This window comes from Schistocerca serialis, chromosome 9, assembly GCF_023864345.2.
Source record: "Schistocerca serialis cubense isolate TAMUIC-IGC-003099 chromosome 9, iqSchSeri2.2, whole genome shotgun sequence".
In the NCBI taxonomy this organism is placed as follows: Eukaryota; Metazoa; Arthropoda; class Insecta; order Orthoptera; family Acrididae; genus Schistocerca; species Schistocerca serialis.
The window spans coordinates 395,497,219-395,517,782 of record NC_064646.1 but is presented as its reverse complement, the minus strand read 5'-3'; the positions used below and the strand labels follow the sequence as shown (position 1 = coordinate 395,517,782).

The 20,564-nt window shown below is 43.7% G+C and overlaps 1 long non-coding RNA gene and 1 other non-coding gene across 2 annotated transcripts in view; both read left to right on the top strand.

The window, feature by feature from the left end:
• Positions 1 to 1,647: 1,647 nt before the first annotated feature.
• Positions 1,648 to 20,564, top strand: part of LOC126418992 (uncharacterized) — a 42,165-nt gene continuing 23,248 nt past the window's right edge. The window contains exons 1-2 of the long non-coding RNA XR_007575924.1: positions 1,648 to 1,776; positions 1,868 to 1,932. This is a non-coding gene — a long non-coding RNA (uncharacterized LOC126418992). The remainder of the gene's footprint in view (positions 1,777 to 1,867; positions 1,933 to 20,564) is intronic.
• Positions 3,503 to 3,576, top strand: Trnai-aau (transfer RNA isoleucine (anticodon AAU)). The gene has a single exon. It is a non-coding gene; the product is annotated as a tRNA-Ile (tRNA).

Below are 20,564 nucleotides of genomic sequence, written 5' to 3'. Positions count from 1 at the left end.
CTCTGTTGTTGTTCCCGCGTAGTGATTTGCGAAGATGGAAGAAATCGAGATTCGAGCAGTGGTTAAGTACTTCGTGAAGAAAGATATGAAAGCAAAAGACATTCTTGCCAATTTTCAGAATACACTGGGGCACTCTGTTGCTTCATATTCAATTGTTGCCAAGTGGAGAAATAAATTTAAACTTGGTTGGGACAGATTAGATGATGATCCGCGCAATGGTCCGCCAAGATGTGTCACTATTCCAGAAATCATTGTGAAAGTGCACAAAATGGTCATGGAGGATCGCCGATTGAAAGTGAGTGAAATCGCTCACGCTTGCCAGATGTCATCTGAAAGGCCATATCACATTTTAACTGAAGAATTAGAAATGAAAAAATTATCTGTAAGATGGGAGCCGCGACTCTTGACGCTGGATCAAAAACGCATGAGAATGGACATATCGGAACAATGTTTAGTCATTTTAGGAGAAATGAACAAGATTTTTTGCGCCGGTATGTGACCACAGATGAAACTTGGGTCACTGCTATACACCGCCGCGCGGAGTGGCCGAGCGGTTTGAGGCGCCAAGTCACGGATTGCGCGACCCCTCCTGCCGGAGGTTCGAGTTCTTCCTCGTGTGTGTGTGTGTGTGTGTGTGTGTGTGTGTGTGTGTGTGTGTGTGTGTGTGTTGTCTTTAGCGTAAGTTAGTTTAAGCAGTGTTTAAGTCTAGGGACCGATGACCTCAGCAGTTTGGTCCCTTAGGAAATCACACACATTTGAACTATGGGATGATAGGATACCCATGATCAAGCATGACTACACACAAGAACTGAACACAATAAAACAAACTGCACAGGAGAATGGATAAGACGCAAAGAGAGTAGACAAAATAAACCACAAAATACAAAAACAAACAGCACATAACCATGAAACACACATACAAACACAACTCATCAAACAACAAATCAGCAGACAGTAAGCAACAAATGGCACATAATGACTTACAACAATAACGTCACACACAGGGTGGGTAATATACTAACGAAACAAGGATTCAACATAGCGTACAGAACCAACAACACAATACAGAGCAGACTCGGAAGAAATACCACCATCACTGACAAATACAGCCAGTCCGGCATCTACCAACTTCCTTGTAACTGCTGTCAATCTGTATATGTGGGCCAAACATGTAGGACCTTCAAAACCAGATATAATGAACACCTCAGAGCACTCGAAAGCAATAGCTCACACTCAACATTTGCACACCACCTGGTAACACACAACCACCACCCAACAAACATTGAAACTGACCTTCACTTCCTAAACACTAGCAGCAGCCTATACCAAAAATTAACTATAGAAGGCAAACTACCACATCTAAAAATCAATAGCCCAAGGAAAGAAAGTACTCAACGAATACACATCACTGTGCAACAAAACCGTCTTCGTCACAATAGAAGAACTATACAAGTAACACACACACACACACACACACACACACACACACACACACACAAATCCTCCCTCTGCCCCAGTACTCATCACACACACGCAAACCCACATAAACCATACACCACTAACACCAAATACAATTCAAATTCGCGCGCCTCACCCAGCAGAACACGCTACAAAACAAATGAACGCCACACAGCCACAACAACACGTAATGGCAGCGAAAACTCCGCCTATGTTTTGAGTAATCGGAAAAACTGCATTGCCACGCGAACACAGGCAAAGAAGTAAAACTATTTACTTCGCCAACAACAGAGAAAAACGTACCACAACTTCAAAATTGTAAGTTACAGAAAGAAAATGTGATACAGTCTTATTTCCGTTCGTAAATGCATAACAAACATGAAAATAAATTACGTTTTGCTGTTTGCAGATGACAATTTGTATATTGTGTAGCAGAACTGGTACCAAAACAAGTGGACAATAACATCATGTAAGGTATGTTACTTAAGATTACACCTACTTTTCGCCAATTAAGTCATAAATGCAATTTTTTCATAATTTTGTAAACGATGCAAATGTTAGTATGTTAACAACAAATTTACAGTTAAAAATAAAAATAGAACACACTGACGATAGCACAAAAGTGCTGAAACATGTATGGGTGAAACAAAAGAAAAAGGGTGTCTTGCATAAGGCGGAACTTCTCATCCCACTTTCTTAGCAAGCACGGAGACAACAACAACAACTGCACCACAAGATGATTATTTGAACTATGCCCCAGAGACAAGACAACAGTCAATGCAGTGGAAACATGTTGATTCTCCGCCACCAAAGAAAGCAGTGTTTGGCCCGTTGTAGGAGAAACGAACAAGATTTTTTGAGCCAGTAAGTGACCACAGATGAAACTTGGGTCACTACTACACACCGCGCGGAGTGGCGGTAAAGGTCATGGCATCAGTGTTCTGGGATGCGAAGGGGATTCTGTTTGTAGATTATCTCCCCACTGGCCAATACTATGCGAACCTCCTGGATGAATTGCAGCAAAAGATCCGCGAAAAAAAAACCAGGTTTAGCAAAGAAGAAAGTCATCTTCCATTAAGACAATGCGCGCCCGCACACGTATGCCGTCGTCCAGGCAAAATTACACGAACGACGGTATGAATTGTTGCCACACCCGCCACATTCACCTGATATGGCTCAGTCACACTTCCATCTCTTCCCAAAACTGAAAATTTTTCTTGGTGGACGAAGGCTCATTCAAACTAATAGTTGATAGCCGGAGTTGACAACTGTTTTGCAGGCCTGGAGGAAACTCATTTCCGAGATGGGATCAAGGCACTGGAACATTGTTGAGCCACGTGCATTAATCTACAAGGAGACTACATTCAAAAATATAAGTAAACTTTCAGCGATGTAACTTTTTTTTGTATTCTGTTCCGAGAACTTTCCAAACCACCCTGGTATGTTGATACATCGGTTTCTAAAATTTCTTGCATTAATATTTATGGTACTTCCACTGATTACAGTTAGGTCTTCCGGGTTCGCATGTTTACTATTGAAGTCAGTTAAGCAAATGTACCTTGTTTAAAATAGCGTACTGAAAAATCAAAATGTTGCAAATAAAGTTAAAAAACACACCAAATTAACCTACTTCTTCTTCATATCATCCGATTATTTAGATTCAGAGATAAAAAATTTCTTAGCTACTTGGCAAATAGCAGTGTTTGGTAATAATTTACTATGAATAAGGATCAATGTTTGATTTCAAAGAAAATATTTTACACCTGCAGTCAAGTAAATACTAAGCTAAAAATAGCAGATAAACAGCAGCTTTCTCACCAAGTTTCATGATTACTTTTCGAAGTCATATACGTGAATAGCATGAAGCTGCGTCTTGTTAGTATGTTGTTGGTAAACCACTCAGGTTAAATTTATGTCTTCGTTTCATGTTAATGTATACGTGACAGCTCTCCTTGATATCTACGGTTCAGAATAAATGAATCATTAGGAGAAAGGCCAAGATGGATACTGAATATTACACGCTTTTTTGCTCTATTCACCAACCGGCCCGTTAGCTCAGTTGGTTAGAGCGTCGTGCTAATAACGCGAAGGTCGTGGGTTCGATCCCCCCACGGGCCATTATTTTTTTCCTCGTTTTGATCACAAATAGTTTCGTTTCGTAATGCGTCAATTATTAATTCGAGCATATGTGATGCGTAGACCAAATTGTGGTGAGCGTATGAGGACGTCGCAGCAAATCTATCGCATGAGTTTCGTACTATCGGTGTATTCCGAAACACAATTAGCTTCGTATTTGTTCGCATACACGAAGTGTTGCCGAGAGTAAAATTAACATCGAGTGATTAAAGAGAAAACAACGAGCCTATTTTACAGATCTGAATCATCCATGTTCCAAAGAACCATCTCGAATACTTGGCTTACATTACAACTCTAGTATAATTCAGAGTATTCACCGTCGAAACGATATATAATTATTAGTATTTTTTTATGCGTGGAAGAAGCAAAATCCACTCGCAATACCGTATTTACTTCACATAAAACAGAGTTTCGGGTTTCAACCGCATTTGGCTTATGATTGGAGAGAGAGAGAGAGAGAGAGAGAGAGAGAGAGAGAGAGAGAGAGAGAGAGAGGGGGGGGTCTTTGAAATCGGTGAAAGCATTTATATTTGTTATTCAAGCCGAGTTTCTATCTTCATGCACTGTGCGTAATGGAGCCGACATCTGAGGCGTTTTCCCGTAGAAAGGCTCACAGAATAAAATGGTTATCAAGATAGGGCAATTTAAATACTTACATTTTATATATCTAACAACTTGATTCTAATATACAAGTATATTTTAATAGGAACTATACTGGTATTAAGTAAATCTTTCCATAATACTAGATATTTTAACCTACGTTTTAATGTGAAAAATAATATTCCTGATTAACATTTGTACGCTCTCTTCTCACAAATCAGTGTCAGTAGGTTACAATGAGCCAATATTTATTTCAAACGTTATTTTAACACTCAGGACACATTAAAACAAATCAATATTATTCTTAATAATATCTACGATCAGGGAATCCTCAAGAAGGTACAAAAATAAAATAAAGGAAGGTAAAGTAATAACAAATAAACATCATTGTTTTGTTCTGTGTTCCATGCATTATAATGGACAGTTTATATGCTATAGTTTCTTGTTACTGAATGATCTTTCGTCCTTCTTCTTCTTCTTCTTCTTGCTGTCCCACATGTATATCTGTTTTCTAAATAATGTCTGCTTACAGGTAACTATCTTCAAGCATATCGTGTAACCACAATCTACTTAGATCACCCATGTACAGAAATAAATCCCCGACATCCGATTATTTGTCTTTCTTTTCACTGGATTAAAGTCCATTGTTGATAGTCTCGGGTTTTTCAATACACCATTAATGTATTCCTGAAGGCCATAATAGTGTCTATATGGACCACTGTATGTTAGTGAGCCTAGTACTGAACCATTTGCCATGCATTTCTGAACAAAATGCTTCTGAGTTTTAAACTAGTTCCCTTGACAATACGTTTCTTAAAGAAATATTTGTCAAGACCTTCTTTCCATAGCTTTATTAAGCTTCCGTCCATAAGAACAATAATGTGCGATGGGCTACTACTGCACATCAGCATTGCTGATAAATAAGGTTTTGCTATAGGAATGGTTTCTTCTTTCTTCACTTTAGCTTTAATCAGACCAAAATTCCTATCACGTTGCCCAAAGGAATGTCCACGAACTGGGAAAAGATGAGTAACCTCCACGTGAAACACTCGTGCTGTCCACATTGCCGTCGAATTCTTATTCTCACATGTATCGGACAATAGTACAATATGCTTGACGTGTGGAAAGTCTTTCAACTGGATTTCTAGAACTATATATATATAACCAATACAACTTGTGCTGGGTCCTTTTTAGACTGCATTTCCTTAGAGCATTACACATATGAAGAATCACCATCGTGTACATGGACGGTGAAAGCATATAACCGTAACAGACGTGTGTAAAATTGGCTGGTCACATTCGATTTTGGTAGACGCAGGTTCTGCGAATAATGAAACAATCACAGGAAGTGCATGATCAAATTGGGGTATGTGAACAAAGTCTTTCTTAATTGTAAGGTATCTTCCAGCATTCCTTTTTTGACTGAAGTTCTCTGCTAAGCAGAGGTAGTTTTTTTCTCAGAAGCTGTGCTAGTCACAGACACCCGTTTTAGGTTGTTTCAAGCTGCAGTCGCAGTTTAGCTTGAAATGCTTAAAATGAGTTACATACTTCATTTTAAGCTTATCACCTGTAGTTTCATAAAATCTCATTGAAGAAAGCTCATTCAATAATTTAATATTGAGAGTTGGTTTTCGAAATGACTCAAAGACAATTTGTGTTCGCAGTAATGACTGTCTACTCGGAATTGCGCCTAAGTGCTCTATAGCATCTCTCAAACGTCAACTATGGCTTTGTGAGGGCGATTATCATGTGTGCCCCTTCTCTCCTGAAACGATTGGTGAATTTTTTTTGGTACGGTTCACGGTCTTTTGACATCTGCTACAGGCTTAATATGTAAGCACTACGTACCTTCAGCTTAGAGCTATAAATACACACAAAATATTCCAGGTATCTTCCATAAACCGCTTTGGATTTACAATCAGCTGCTTGTTAGGCGTACTCGAGTTCTTCATTATGCTCTCATTTAAGACAGGCTATTTTAATGGTACCTTGATCTGTGTAGAAACTCTCAGAGCTCTTCTTGCTATCACCAACTTGCAAGTAACATTTTTTTCACAACACGATGAGACAAATCAAAATGTCCTTCCTGTAATACCAACGCCACTGGCATAACTGCAGCTTTCACCTTTCTGTCCCCATATTTTCTCAGCGTCTTTTTTCGTATTCGAATTTTCATAAGAGAAGAACCTTGAAACAGGTTTCTTAGTGCGGCAAGCAAATACAACACCGTAACTGCCGATGCTCAATGTAAACTGACCTGCCCCTAAGCGTGAATGAGAAAGTGCTGCGCGGACACGCACCAAGAAAACGCTGCCCTGACCTCTAGCACTGAGACGATGAAACAAAACCTTGGCAGAATATTCTACATAGCCCGCTTGTTAATTTTAAACAGTTTCCCGAAATAGGGCACATAGACGTATGCAGCCTTTCGAAGGGTATGGCCCCTTTGGCCCATGCGCAGCACCTGGAGGCTGCCTGATTTGAATAAACCAGTATCAGACGTGATTTCCCTAAATGGATTAAGGCAAATGCCGGGATGGTTCCTTTGAAAGGGCACGGCCGATTTCCTTCCCAATCCTTCCCTAACCCGAGCTTGCGCTCCGTCTCTAATGACCTCGTTATCGACGGGACGTTAAACACTAACCACCACCACCACCACCACCACCACCACCACCACCAGTATCAGAGCTGAGCTCATTAATACCCACCACTGTCAAATACATGCAAATGTTTGAATATGCGAATTTAGTTGTTGATCCTTTGCAACGTCACTCGAGTTGGATTAACGTCACACAAATAATTGTTAGAAAAAATCAATTGATATCCACCAAAATCTGTGACCAGGGGATGAGTCTTGACATCACAATACGATTTATTTAAATCAAACACGTTTGTGTAAATAGTGAAATGCACTTGAATATTAAATGAACGTTAATGATAAACGTCAAGCAAAAGTGGGAGTCCGAGACTCAATGGTTGACACGACTGACCACTGACCACTGATCCTGACTGCTGTCTGTGAGATGCTGTGCAGCCCAGTGTGTAGCGAGGGACAAGGAAATTACACACGACATGAATTGGCATACAAAGCACCAATGACTGATCACTCAGCAAAGACTAGTACGGAGATGCACAACTGATTTGTACTGCAGCCTCAGTATAGTTGAGTCTACTGCAGATGGGGCATTTAAACAGCCTATTAATTTCCTAAATGCTGGGGCTGCGTACATTACCACTACCATTGTCGTCGTTACGTGGCCAATGGTTGTGTCGGGTGCAGCCCGATACCGCACTCAGGGCAGCTGCCCACCAGGTCGATCAGAGGACTCTGGAGCAAAGTCAACACACTAAGCGCGTCCACGGCGTTTCTAAGTTTCGCAGCCAGCGGTATAGATGATGCCTGAAATACTCTCTCCGTCGGTCGGGAAGAGAACTGCCGTCCTTCTGCGCAGCAATCACCCAAAACAAATGATGCTGAGTGCGCCAAAAGCTCGTAATTGCCAATCCTTGCTGAGTGCCAAACTCTGCGCCAATTACGTCTCCGAAGCTTTGGACTCCCACCACACATGTACGAGGGTTGGAACTGTAATAGTGCAACTAATTATTTACAGCTCGTACAAAATAGATACGTGTTTCAAAGTTTTACTGAACTTCAAAGTAGTCACCAGCATTGTGTATATCCCGTTGCCAGTGATGTGGATGTCGTAGGATACTCTTAGCAGTGCCAACTGTGTTGACAGTTCGAGCGGCGCAGTCTATCGCCCGACGAATTTGTAGCAGTTCTGAAGCGAATACCGTGAAGTGTTTCCTTCAGTTTAGAAATCGAGTTGAACTCACGAGGGCTTAAGTCAAGGGGGTGCAGTAGGTGGTATAGCACTTAGCAGCCCCACAGTCAAACAAATCAGTAACAGCTTGCACTGTACGTGCTTGGATCTTGTCCAGCAAAATGACAGTCAGGTCCTGCAGAGAGTGTCATCACTTCTCTCTCTAAGCTGGTCGTAGGTTGTGTTCTAAAAAGAGCTGCATAAAGACAGAAGGGATGACACTTTCTGCAGGACCTGACCATCATTTTGCAGGACAGTGCTCAAGCACGTACAGTGCAAGCTGTTACTGATTTGTTTGACTGATGGGGCTGCTAAGTGGTATACCACCTACTGTCCTAACTTAAGCCCTTGTGAGTTCAACTCGATTTCCAAACTGAAGGAAACACTTCACGGCATTCGCTTCAGAACTGCTACAAATTCGTCGAACAATAGACCGCGCCGCTCGAACTGTCAACACAACTGGCACTGCTAAAGAGTATCCTACAACTTCCACATCACTGGCAACGGGTTATACAGAATGCTGGTGACTACTTTGAACATCAGTAAAACTTTGAAACACGTATCTATCTTGTACGAGCTGTAACTAAATTGCTGACACTATTAAAGTTCCAACCCTCGTATTTAAACAACATCCTCCAATGCAATAGTTTCTTGTCAGAGCAAACGGCGCCTGCAAGCGTGAGCTGACGTCACGGCCAAGGCACCATCGTCAGTCTCGCAGACTGCGCGTGCGGGAAGACAGGCGTGGGAGCACACAAACGCAATACGCAAAGGGGGCGAGAGCTACGGGTGGCACCAGGGGTTCACGTACCCCGCGGGACCGGACGTACAGTTCTAGGAAGGCCAACAACAAAGCCTGCTGGCTCTGTAGCCGGAGTATCGTCATTTCGCCAACAAACACCGTGCGTCCATCATAATACACCACCCTCGCTATAAGACTACTAGCGAAGGCGTCAGCCAGCGGTACAACAGAGGCAGCCAGGCCAGGATTTCACCTCAGCGCCCTGCAGGCCCGCTGTTGTCCATTCCCCCCGCCCATCCAAGTACTGGTCCGACGTCCTCGACCCCCTAACGCACCCTTCGGTTGCGGGTCGAGTAGACTTCACACTACTTTTTGTAGTCGTGACGTCAATAGTGGGCTTTTGACCATCAACTTTTGCTAGCGCGTGTGAAATACCCCTGTGTGAACTGCGTACATTTCGAAACCTCCTGGCAGATTAAAACTGTGTGACGGACCCAGACTCGAACTCGGAACCTTTGCCTTTCGCGGGCAAGTGCTCTACCAACTGAGCTACCCAAGCACGACTCACGCCCCGTCCTCACAGCTTTACTTGCGCCAGTACCTCGTCTCCTACTATCCAAACCTCACAGAAGTTCTCCTGCGAAACGTTTGGAAAGTAGGAGACGAGGTACTGGCGCAAGTAAAGCTGTGAGGACGGGGCGTGAGTCTTGCTTGGGTAGCTCAGATGGTAGAGCACTTGCCCGCGAAAGGCAAAGGTTCCGAGTTCGAGCCTCGGTCCGGCACACTGTTTTAATATGCCAGGAAGTTTCATATCAGCGCGCACTCCACTGTAGAATGAAAATCTCATTCTGGAAACATGCCCCAGTCTGTGGACAAGGCATGTCTCCACAATATCCTTTCTTCCAGGAGTGTTAGTTCTGCGTGGTTCGCAGTAGAGCTTCTGTGAGGTTTGGAAAGTAGGAGACGAGGTACGGGCGGATTTAAAGCTGTGAGGACGGGGCGTGAGTCGTACTTGGGTAGCTCAGGTGGTGCGGGCCGGTAGCTCAGCGTGTTCGGACAGAGTGCTGCTCGCCCTCTGTAATAAAAAACTGCGTAAAGGAATCAACGATCAACCTGAACGGATGCCTTGTGACGTCCGCCCATGAGCTACCCAAGCACGACTCACGCCCCCACCTCACAGCTTTAGTTCTGCCAGTACCTCATCTCCTACCTTCTAAACTTTACAGAGCTCTCCTGCGAACCTTGCAGAAGTGGCACTCCTGAAAGAAAGGATATTGCGGAGACATGGCTTAGCCACAGCCTGGGGGATGTTCCCAGAATGAGACTTTCACTCTGCAGCGGAGTGTGCGCTGATATGAAACTTCCTGCCATGAGAGCTCTGTAAAGTTTGGAAGGTAGGAGACGATATACTGGCGGAAGTAAAGCTGTGAGGACGGGGCGTGAGTCGTGCTTGGGTAGCTCAGTTGGCAGAGCACTTGCCCGCGAAAGGCAAAGGTCCCGAGTTCGAGTCTCGATCCGGCACACAGTTTTAATCTGCCAGGAAGTTTCATATTAGCACGGACTCCGCTGCAGAGTGAAAATCTCAAACTGGACTAGTATTTCGGACGACAGCGTGTAAAAGTTTGACAGCTTCTTGCTTGGTGGAGACAGCTGCTACTTTGTGTCCAGTTCGAAGAAAACAATGATTTCCATCTTGATCGCACAAGGCTATCAAGTTCGTCACTACTTTCAGTGGTATTCTAAATTGATTAATTAAGAATTGGCTATACCAATCAAACAGAAGGTTATCATCAAAAATTCATATATTAGAAACAGGAACTTTCATAACGCCCAGGATAGCCTTTACAAAAATACAGCAGCTAACTCTTATAGGGAAACTGGCACTGTTAGTAAATTACTAAACAAGTAGTGTTTACAGGGCGGCGGACAAAATGCTGATACTCTAGAACTCTACACTGGAGATCCAGTGAGAGAAAAGCTTTAGAGATAAATCATGAACACCGGAGATGTCATTGTACCACAAGAGTTCAGTCGAGGTGGCGACGGCGGCGGCGGCGGCGGCGGCGGCGGCGGCGGCAAGTTCCTATGGGACCAAACTGCTGAGATCATCGGTCCCTAGGCTTACACACTACTTAATCTAATTTAAACTAACTTACGCTAAGGACAACACACACAACAATTCCCGAGGGAGGACTCGAACCTCCGACGGTGGAGCTGCGCGAACCGTGACAAGGCGCCTTCACTAGAGGTGACGCAGGGGGATGTCACCTATGTCTTCTTACCACATGGTGATGTCGAAGGTGGCTTAGAGCATCGAGCAAGCTGCTTCATCCAACAGTCCTGCCCGAAACAGTTGCTCGGGCCGGGCTGGGTTAAAATAGTGCCACTTTATTGCGGCTGTCGTTGCTCATCTCCGTTCAAGGGAATGAACAGGAAAAATGTAACGAGACTCTAGGCGAAAAATGCTTGGAGCCAAATGCAATGACCACTGGCGTCTTCTGAGCGTGCCATTTAAATGCAATAGCTAATGTCCGAACAAGGAGAGTGGGGCTATATGACCGCGTCCTGGAGTCCTCGGTGTCCTGCAAACTGAGGTGAAACTTGCGCCCTGAAAATATCGAGAAAAGCTGCACTAATCCTGCTGTCTGAACTCCTAAACTTGCTCGGCAGATAGAAGAATCGAGAGTTGACTGGGACTGGAGATATTCGAACAAGAAATGTAATGACAATATTTTTGCAATATAAGTGATTACATAACGCTACTTAAAATCCGTCTTGATTGCAAATTTTTTTATTATTCATATGACCGGTTTCGGTTCATTCAGAACCATCTTCAGATCTGATATTTCAGTTACAGGAGTAACCCGTCCAAATCCAGCAACTTTCACATGCTACGTCACATGTGACATAGGGCCGGGAGAGCGGTGTGCTGACCACATGCCCCTCCATATCCGCATCCAGTGACGACTTTGCCCTGAGGATGACACGGTGGCTGGTCGGTACCGTTGGGCCTTCCTGGCCTGTTCGGGAGGAGTAGCATGTGAAAGTTGCTGGATTTGGACGGGTTACTCCTGTAACTGAAATATCAGATCTGAAGATGGTTCTGAATGAACCGAAACCGGTCATATGAATAATAAAAAAAATTTGCAATCAAGACGGATTTTAAGTAACATTATAAAATCACTGATTGCTGTTATCCCATAAGACATTATGTCTGTTTTTGCATAAGTGATTACAAACTAAACTCCTCCCGAACAGGCCAGGAAGGCCCAACGGTACCGACCAGCCGCCGTGTCATCCTCAGGGCAAAGGCGTCACTGGATGCGGATATGGAGGGGCATGTGGTCAGCACACCGCTCTCCCGGCCCTATGTCAGTTTCCGAGACCGGAGCCGTTACTTCTCAATCAAATAGCTCCTCAGGTTGTCTCACAAGGGCTGAGTGCACCCCGCTAGCCAACAGCGCTCGGAAGACCAGATGGTCACCCATCCAATTGCTAGCCCAGCCCTACAGTGCTTCTTCGGTGATCTGACAGAAACCGATGTTCTCACTGCGGCAAGGCCGTCGTCAGAAGGTGATTACAATTTCTTTAATTTTCTATCGGATGCAATCGTAGAAATTTTTTCTTACGATCCGATCTTGAGTAACTATAATGGAAAACGTAAAAACCAAATCACAAATACGGAATTTAAAAATTATTTCTCTTCTACTTGGTAAAGCATGCTCTAAAATGAATATAAAATAAAACAAAGTCTATGCCCGTGGATCAGCGTAGGATACATGTAATGTACATAAGATGTGTTGTCATACGAGCTAGAAGGTCAGGCTTATGCAGGAACACAGGTGACATAAACTGTACATTAGCTTCTTCTTCTTCTCCTTCTTCTTCTACTCCATACGCTACATGCGCGCTCCTCTCTATGTGACTGCTAAACATGATGGCTCGGACAGGGTGACAAAGTTCCTCATTGTGGACACACACGGGGGGTTTCCAGTCGAAGAGCACTATCAGGGTGCAGATAGGCTGTGCCTTAATGAGCAGGTAGTTCCCAAGAACACTGAGAGAAAATTCACAGTGCAAATTTCACTGGGCAAGGGCGGCGGCTATGTTCTACCTTGATGGACATAGAAAAAGATAATACCTAAGTTCCTCAGTGGTTTCTAATCCTGCCTAGTCGCCAACTGACGCAAAGGAGAATTTTTCTGTATCAAGCAGCGTTCAAATTTTCAACAGACTCTCTTTAGTTTTGGAGAAACTCATAAGTTCTCTCGTGGTGATTATACCATAGAACACTCATACACTACTGGCCATCAAAATTGCTACACCAAGAAGGAATGCAGATAATAAACGGGTATTCATTGGACAAATATATTATACTAGAACTGACATGTGATTACATTTTCACGCCATTTGTGTGCATAGATCCTGAGAAACCAGTACCCAGAACAACCACCTCTGGCCGTAATAACGGCCTTGATACGCCTGGGCATTGAGTCAAACAGAGCTTGGATGGCGTGTACAGGTGCAGCTGCCCATGCAGCTTCAACACGATAGCACAGTTCATCAAGAGTAGTGATTGGCTTATGGTGACGAGCCAGTTGCTCGGCCACCATTGACCAGACGTTTTCAGTTGGTGAGAGATCTGCAGAATGTGCTGGCCAGAGCAGCAGTCGAGCATTTTCTGTATCCAGAAAGGCCCGTGCATGACCTGCAACACGCGGTCGTGCATTATCCTGCTGAAATGTAGGGTTTCGAATAGATCGAATGAAGGGTAGAGCCACGGGTCGTAACACATCTGAAATGTAACGTCCACTGTTCAAAGTGCCGTCAATGCGAACAAGAGGTGACCGAGACGTATAACCAATGGCAGCCCATACCATCACGCCGGGTGATACGCCAGGATGGCGATGACGAATACACGCTTCCAGTGTGCGTTCACCGCGATGTCGCCAAACACGGATGCGACCATCATGATGCTGTAAACAGAACCTGGATTCATCCGAAAAAATGAGGTTTTGCCATTCGTGCACTCAGGTTCGTCGTTGAGTACACCATCGCAGGCGCTCCTGTCTGTGATGTAGCGTCAAGGGTAACCGCAGCCATGGTCTCCGAGCAGATAGTCCATGCTGCTGCAAACGTTGTCGAACTGTTCGTGCAGATGGTTGTTGTCTTGGAAACGTCCCCATCTGTTGACTCAGGGATCGACACGTGGCTGCACGATCCGTTACAGTCATGCGGATAAGATGCCTGTCATCTCGACTGCTAGTGATACGAGGCCGTTGGGATCCAGCACGGCGTTCCGTATTACCCTCCTGAACCCACCGCTTCCATATTCTGCTAACAGTCATTGGATCTCGACCAACGCGATCAGCAATGTCACGACACGATAAACCGCAATCGCGATAGGCTACAATCCGACCTTCATCAAAGACGGGAACGTGATGGTACGCATTACACGAGGCATCACAACAACGTTTCACCAGGCAACGCCGGTCAACTGCTGTTTGTGTATGAGAAATCGGTTGGAAACTTTCCTCATGTCAGCACGTTGTAGGTGTCGCCACCGGCGCCAACCTTATGTGAGTGCTCTGAAAAGCTTATCATTTGTATATCACAGCATCTTCTTCCTGTCGGTTAAATTTCGCGTCTGTAGCACGTGTTCTTCGTGGTGTAGCAATTTTAATGGCCAGTAGTGTAGATCTGATTCCGGTATACTATTCTGCAGTATCTAAGGAATCTGGTTATGAGTGCGTCTTTACACTCTGAATTTTCTTTGAAGGAGGAATCTGCATATACTGGCAGTCATCGGAATAAAACGCACCAAAATGTTAGTTTTAGGGGGTTAATACTCCATAGGAATATAAAACTGATTTTAGTTAACTGCGACCTCTTTCTACGTTATATGATCTTGCACGAGCGTTCATGAAAGTGATCGGCACTTGGCTAGCCGGGCTTGAATTGTGTCACTTGAGATTCAGATCCTCGTCCAGTCATCCATGTTTACATTTTTCGTGTTTTCACTAAGGATGGTGTCCGGAAAGGGCATGAACCTTCTCTCTCCCCGTCTATCCTCAATTCCATTCTATGCCCCATCACTAATGATGGAATGTTAAACACTGAGCTTCCTTCCGCTCTCCATTTTCTTAGCTGTACAACCGAAGTTTTAATAGCTATTATTCTGTAACTGCTTAAGCAGCACTCTTGGTAAGCTATGTAATGGTTTCCCAGACATCATGTAAGAAGCACGTATCATTTTTGTAGTATCATTTCCCGACGGAAACTTCTTGCCGAAAACAAATAATTACAGCAACAGAAGATGGATAACAAGCAGGATACAACGTGGTTCATCCTGGTGCTCTTCTAACAGTCCGTTGACTTTCCAGCTGTTTCTGATGGAGACGGCGAATTGTTCACCAGCAACAGATCCCCGCTGGTTGAGTGGACTGAGATTTGGAAGAACATTAGTTCTAATGTGCTCACGTCTAACATAAAAACGTCATGGTACAAGACAGTTAACAACATAGTTAGCACCAATGAAAGACTGCACGCAATCGGACTCTGTGAAACAAATTTATGTCAACAATGCCATCTAGTTGACACAGTAATTCATAGATATACTTGCAATGGTCACATGAATAGTTGGAAGTGGATCCGGGAGCAAATAGCTCTGATTACAAGAACATCCCCTGAGTATATATCGCTGTCATTGATAAACAGGCCTGAAGCACGCTATTTCCCAGAAGCAAAAAATAACGCTGTGTACTGGTTGCTGGGAAATTTTGTTAACTACGTCCTTAACAAATTAGGATCCGATAGCATCATAGAGTTCAAGGTACACATGCTGTGTGAGTTCCACAAAATTAGAAGCTATTCGAATCACAAGAAAAAGTTCGGTAATATGCTAAAAATTGTATTTGAAAGAATGGGCATTGGTTAATATAAAAAAGAAGACTGTGTTGACAGTGATGTATTATAGTTACCTTAAGGATACTATTTAAGATTTTACAGTATATTTATTATGTGTGCTTTCTCTACTTCAGAGAGTAGTTTTTTGAAATTTATAAGCTAATGTACAGAACTTATGTGACATTGAGATTGTGTGTCTAATAGTGCCAAACACAAAACATGAAAGGTGCATTATTGGCTTATACTAGAAATTTGGAAACAGACAGTTTTTTATAGAAATTTCCTTATCGATTGGTTAAAACCATAAGATTCTATCCGATAAATGTAATATTCAATGGCTGGCACATTGCCCTGTTCATTTTTGCAGTGAAAGACTGATTATATAGATCTGATCACTTGAAATACTTAGATTCAATTAATGTCCAGAAAGTGTAGTTGGAAGGCTAGTCAACTTTATTATATATCTCCTTTCCGCCATTCTCAAGTATTTATGTTTAATTTAATTCTTTCTGGTGATTTAGTCAGTAACACAATCTTCTGTTGTCTTTCCTTAATGTCAGCGCAATTGAAATGATCAAACCGCTTTGTTTAAATAACTTCATGTATGTATAACTTAGTATGTATTTGCAATGTGTAACATTGTTTTTTTTTAATAAAGGTTTTATAAAAAAAAAAAAAAAAAAAAAAAAAAAAAAAAAAAAAAATGGATAAGGCATCGGTCTCCTAAACCGGGGATTGTGGGTTCGAGTCCCACCAGGGGTAAACATTTTAAATTTAAGTGCTAGTATATTTATGGAATATTTCACACAGAAATCTACTATCCGAAGTGTAGACCTCTTCATTTCCAGCCGCTTACGTCAACAACTCTTTCAGTCTTTACACTACTTTCATTCTTCGTGACGCTGTTGTGTATTACAGCCATTCCGATTTACCACTTCAACTTTTTTGTTGCGCTCTGCTTGCACGCTCTTTGACGGAGGTTAATTTTCTTGCGCATTATGAATTTCATTTGTAGTACCTTATCTGAAAAACCTGTGACATTGTTTCACAAAGTATTTTAATTTTTCCCGTTGTGAGCACGCAAGCTTGACAATACTTTAGCTGAAACGTTGAGCCCTGCAGGAACTTTTAATTTCTTCGTTACTGAAAAGCCTCTACCCGTCCGTAACGCCAGCTTGTGTTAGTGAGTTGTAGAGTTCAGTCACAATGCTGGCCTAATATTCCGTTCGATCGTATTTTGTTGATTAGTCAGTAGTGCGGCATCAAAGGGGGCAAATGTATCTACTGCTTCTGTGTCTCGTGGACAAACAGAGCGATGGTTATTTGCGAATCCAACATTTCTACAGAGGAGATTTCTGGCCTGCAAAAAAGTCATCATCCGCGAGGTTCAAGCGTGTTTCAAAATTTAACAATAGACTGACAGTGATGTGCTTCTGTAGTTGCACGTGAAAACGGGAGTGACCTGCACATTTTTTCTATCACTTGGTACACTTACGTTCTTCCAGCGGCCTACGACAGAGGGGTAAGTTCTTTCTCATTTTCTACGTAGAACGCTGTACGTACCCATCAGGTCCAGTTGCCTTCTCTGTAATGAGCGACTTTAATTAATGTCGGACTGCTTATATTGGACTGTAACACGCATCGACTAGCAGATATATCGGCTCAGGTAACAATTTAGTAATGATGAAAAGAGGACTGGACTTTAAAAGAATCAACAGGAAAAAATCAACCTACCGTGAAGTGGGATATTTGAGTATTGACGAATAATGATGCGCGTTCAAAACTATCAGAGGCTGTGAATACTGAGGTACAAAACAGTGCGCAGTTCATTTGAAGAGGAGTGGAAATCTGTAAAAAGGGGAAAAAAAGAAGTTCGCCAGACAAATATGGGTAGGCTACAAGATGTACCTGCGAGGAAACCTTGAGTCACAGAACAAATACTTAAATTTACTTTCGAAAGAAGGAAAAAAAATAGGTTTAGGAAAAGAAAGGCATACAGCAATATACACCGATGAGCCAAAACTTTATGACCACTTGTTTAATAGCGTGTTGTACCACTATGCAAACACAATACAGCAGCGATTCTGGTCGGTATGGATTCTACAATTCCTTGACAATATTCCAGAAGTATGCGACACCAGATATCTGCGCGCAGGTCAAGTAATTCCCGCAAACTACGGGATTGTGATTTACGTGAACGCAACTGGCGCCCGATATGTGTTCCAATGGCTAGAGATCAAGCAAGTTTACTGGCCAAGATATCAATATGAATTCACTATAACGCTCCTAAAACCACTGCAGCACGATTCTGAACTTGCAACATGAACAGTTATCCTGTTGGAAGATGTAATCGTGGTAGGGGGAGACATGGACGCTCAAGTCAATTACCGCACAGCATAATTGTGCTCTCACCGGCTTCCATTTGGGGCCCAGTGCATGTTTCGCCCAGCCACTCGCCTGGATGAATGACCCAACCATCGACCTGGTTTAACAAGAAATGCGATTCATTCGACAGGCAACACGTTTCTGTTGAACCACGGTGGAAATCTGAAAGCCTTCTACTTACGGTTCAAATCTAAGACATTAATAATAAAATGGGAAGGTACTGTTAATCATAACTCAGGGAGACGTTGTGATCTAAATGACATCCTGAACATCACAAACATTTTTATGTGACAAACGATTTCACTAACATGGGGTTCATGGTGGACAAAGTGATCAGCTGGGGATCGACACACGACACTAACCGGAACACTAATCGCTTCATCTGACTTCATATACGTGAATCTGGGTTATGGCACAAAAACTGTGCCACCATCAAGCATCTGTATTCTACTATTCCAAAAGGAAAAATATGGTTCGAAAGAACAGGGTGCTGAGAAACATATATTGGAGCCCTACGCCGTAGCAGCGAATACCTTACCCTCCTGCTGGTCAGGGCGGCACACCACGATGCGTTCGGCGACTGAAGTCATGGACGGCTGCAATCTGTTATTAATCGCACGCGCCCGAAAAATGCAAGTATGCGGTCTCGCGTTCGGTTAATTCGGAACGCAGGTACTTTCCTATGAGCCTCTGAAACACCGGTGGATTTCAGTGTGCAGGTGGACCCGTTAGCTGGTCTTCCAAACCAATTTGACTCCGTGCCGGAATATGTCAAAATGTTTAGACGGCCGACTCAAGATAAATAAGTACATCCACGCATCACTCGTTGTGTGCGTGATGCTAGAAGCAGTACCCCTGACGGTTCAGAAGGTGACTGCCACAGGCTCTAAGTGGCAAGCTAGCAAAGGACACAAGTCTCACCGTTTAGGTAGGGTAGAGACCTGTAGTTCTTTACTAGCGAAACACCAATACAAGAGTGATCTTCTCTTTCTGTCCGCTTTCCTCCTCAGCTCGGTAGCAAAAACCCATTTCCATCTTAGACTTCCCCCACTTTAGCACAAGCCAATCACGAGCTGGAGCATGGCATTCGAAGCTCGGAGAGCGCCCTTTGCTCTGCATACACCGATTTGACCATCAGAGACTTTAAAGTTAATTGGGAGAAAAGGAAAAAAGATTCAGCTTTGCAGCCTCTTTCCCACATGTTTACACCATGACATTTGCTAACAACATGACCGGGATGGAACCACAGCCCTCTATAAAAAGCTTGTTACCTCTCCTGTTGCGTCCATTTCGAAGTTTCCAAAGAACGGCCATAAACTCGCTAAAAGCCTCGTGCTTTCAAAAATATGTTCTGTAACAGAGTCTGGCCGTTTGGGCGCCAGTGACCTGTCCCACAGAAATTCGCAGAACGCACACAGATGCCCCGTCGGCTTCCTGCCTAACAACGCCCCATCCTCTGCTTCATTGCCGGTCTACAATGCTCTGGCCACTACAGCGGCGACTTGTCAGTGCTAGTCATTCTACCTGGACGTAGAGGCCGGCCAACTGGCGCCAACCAACGTGTCTGCACAACGAGACCACAGAACTCGGCCGTCTGGAAATGTCTCCACCCAGGTTCCGCAGAAAAAACGCGCTACCTTCGGCCCACGGTCGCCGTGCTTTTACTGCCGTCGTTTTAAATCGGCGCCCTATTCCTTTGAAAGCAGGTAAAGCTTACCGTTACTCCTTTCCTATAGCACGCAAGCAAGAGCATTAACTACTGCCCACCACTTCATCATGATGTATAAAGTCAAATTGCAATAAAGATCATATTCCCTAAGAACATGAAGCCGCATAACACCAAATCAGAGTGCCCTGCAATCTCTCAAATTCACTGATACTGTATTCACTGCAGTCATCATTGACGATGCAGTTGGTTCAACACAGGAACACGTAGGGGTCGTGTGATGTTGAGCTCCATATTCAGCAGTGGCCTTTGAACGGTCTGCTCTGAAACACTTGTGCCTACACCAGCATTGTATTCTGTCGTCAGATCTGCCACAGATCGCTGCCTATCCGGGTTACACAGTGGTGGATCCTCCGACCTATATGCTTTGTGATGACACGTGGTCGTTCAAAATAACATACAATCTACTCATTATTTTACAATCCTTCCATCACTTTCCATAGGTGCTCACAACAATAGTACGGCAACAGGCGACCAGCTTCGCCGTTTCAAAGGTTCTCTTTTCCAGCCGCAGCGCCACAACAATGTGTCCCGTGTCAAAACCGATTACATCAATGGATTTCCGCATTTGCGGCTCATACCTTCGCTATAATGGTTGCCCAGTGTGTAGTGCCAACAGTAAAATTCGGAGGCGGTGGTGTTATGGCGTGGTCATGTTTTTCATGGAGGGGGCCTACACCCCTTGTTTCGCGTGGCACTATCACAGCATAGGCCTACAGTGATGTTTTAAGCACCTTCTTGCTTACCACTGATGAAGAGCAATTCGGGGATGGCGACTGCATCTTTC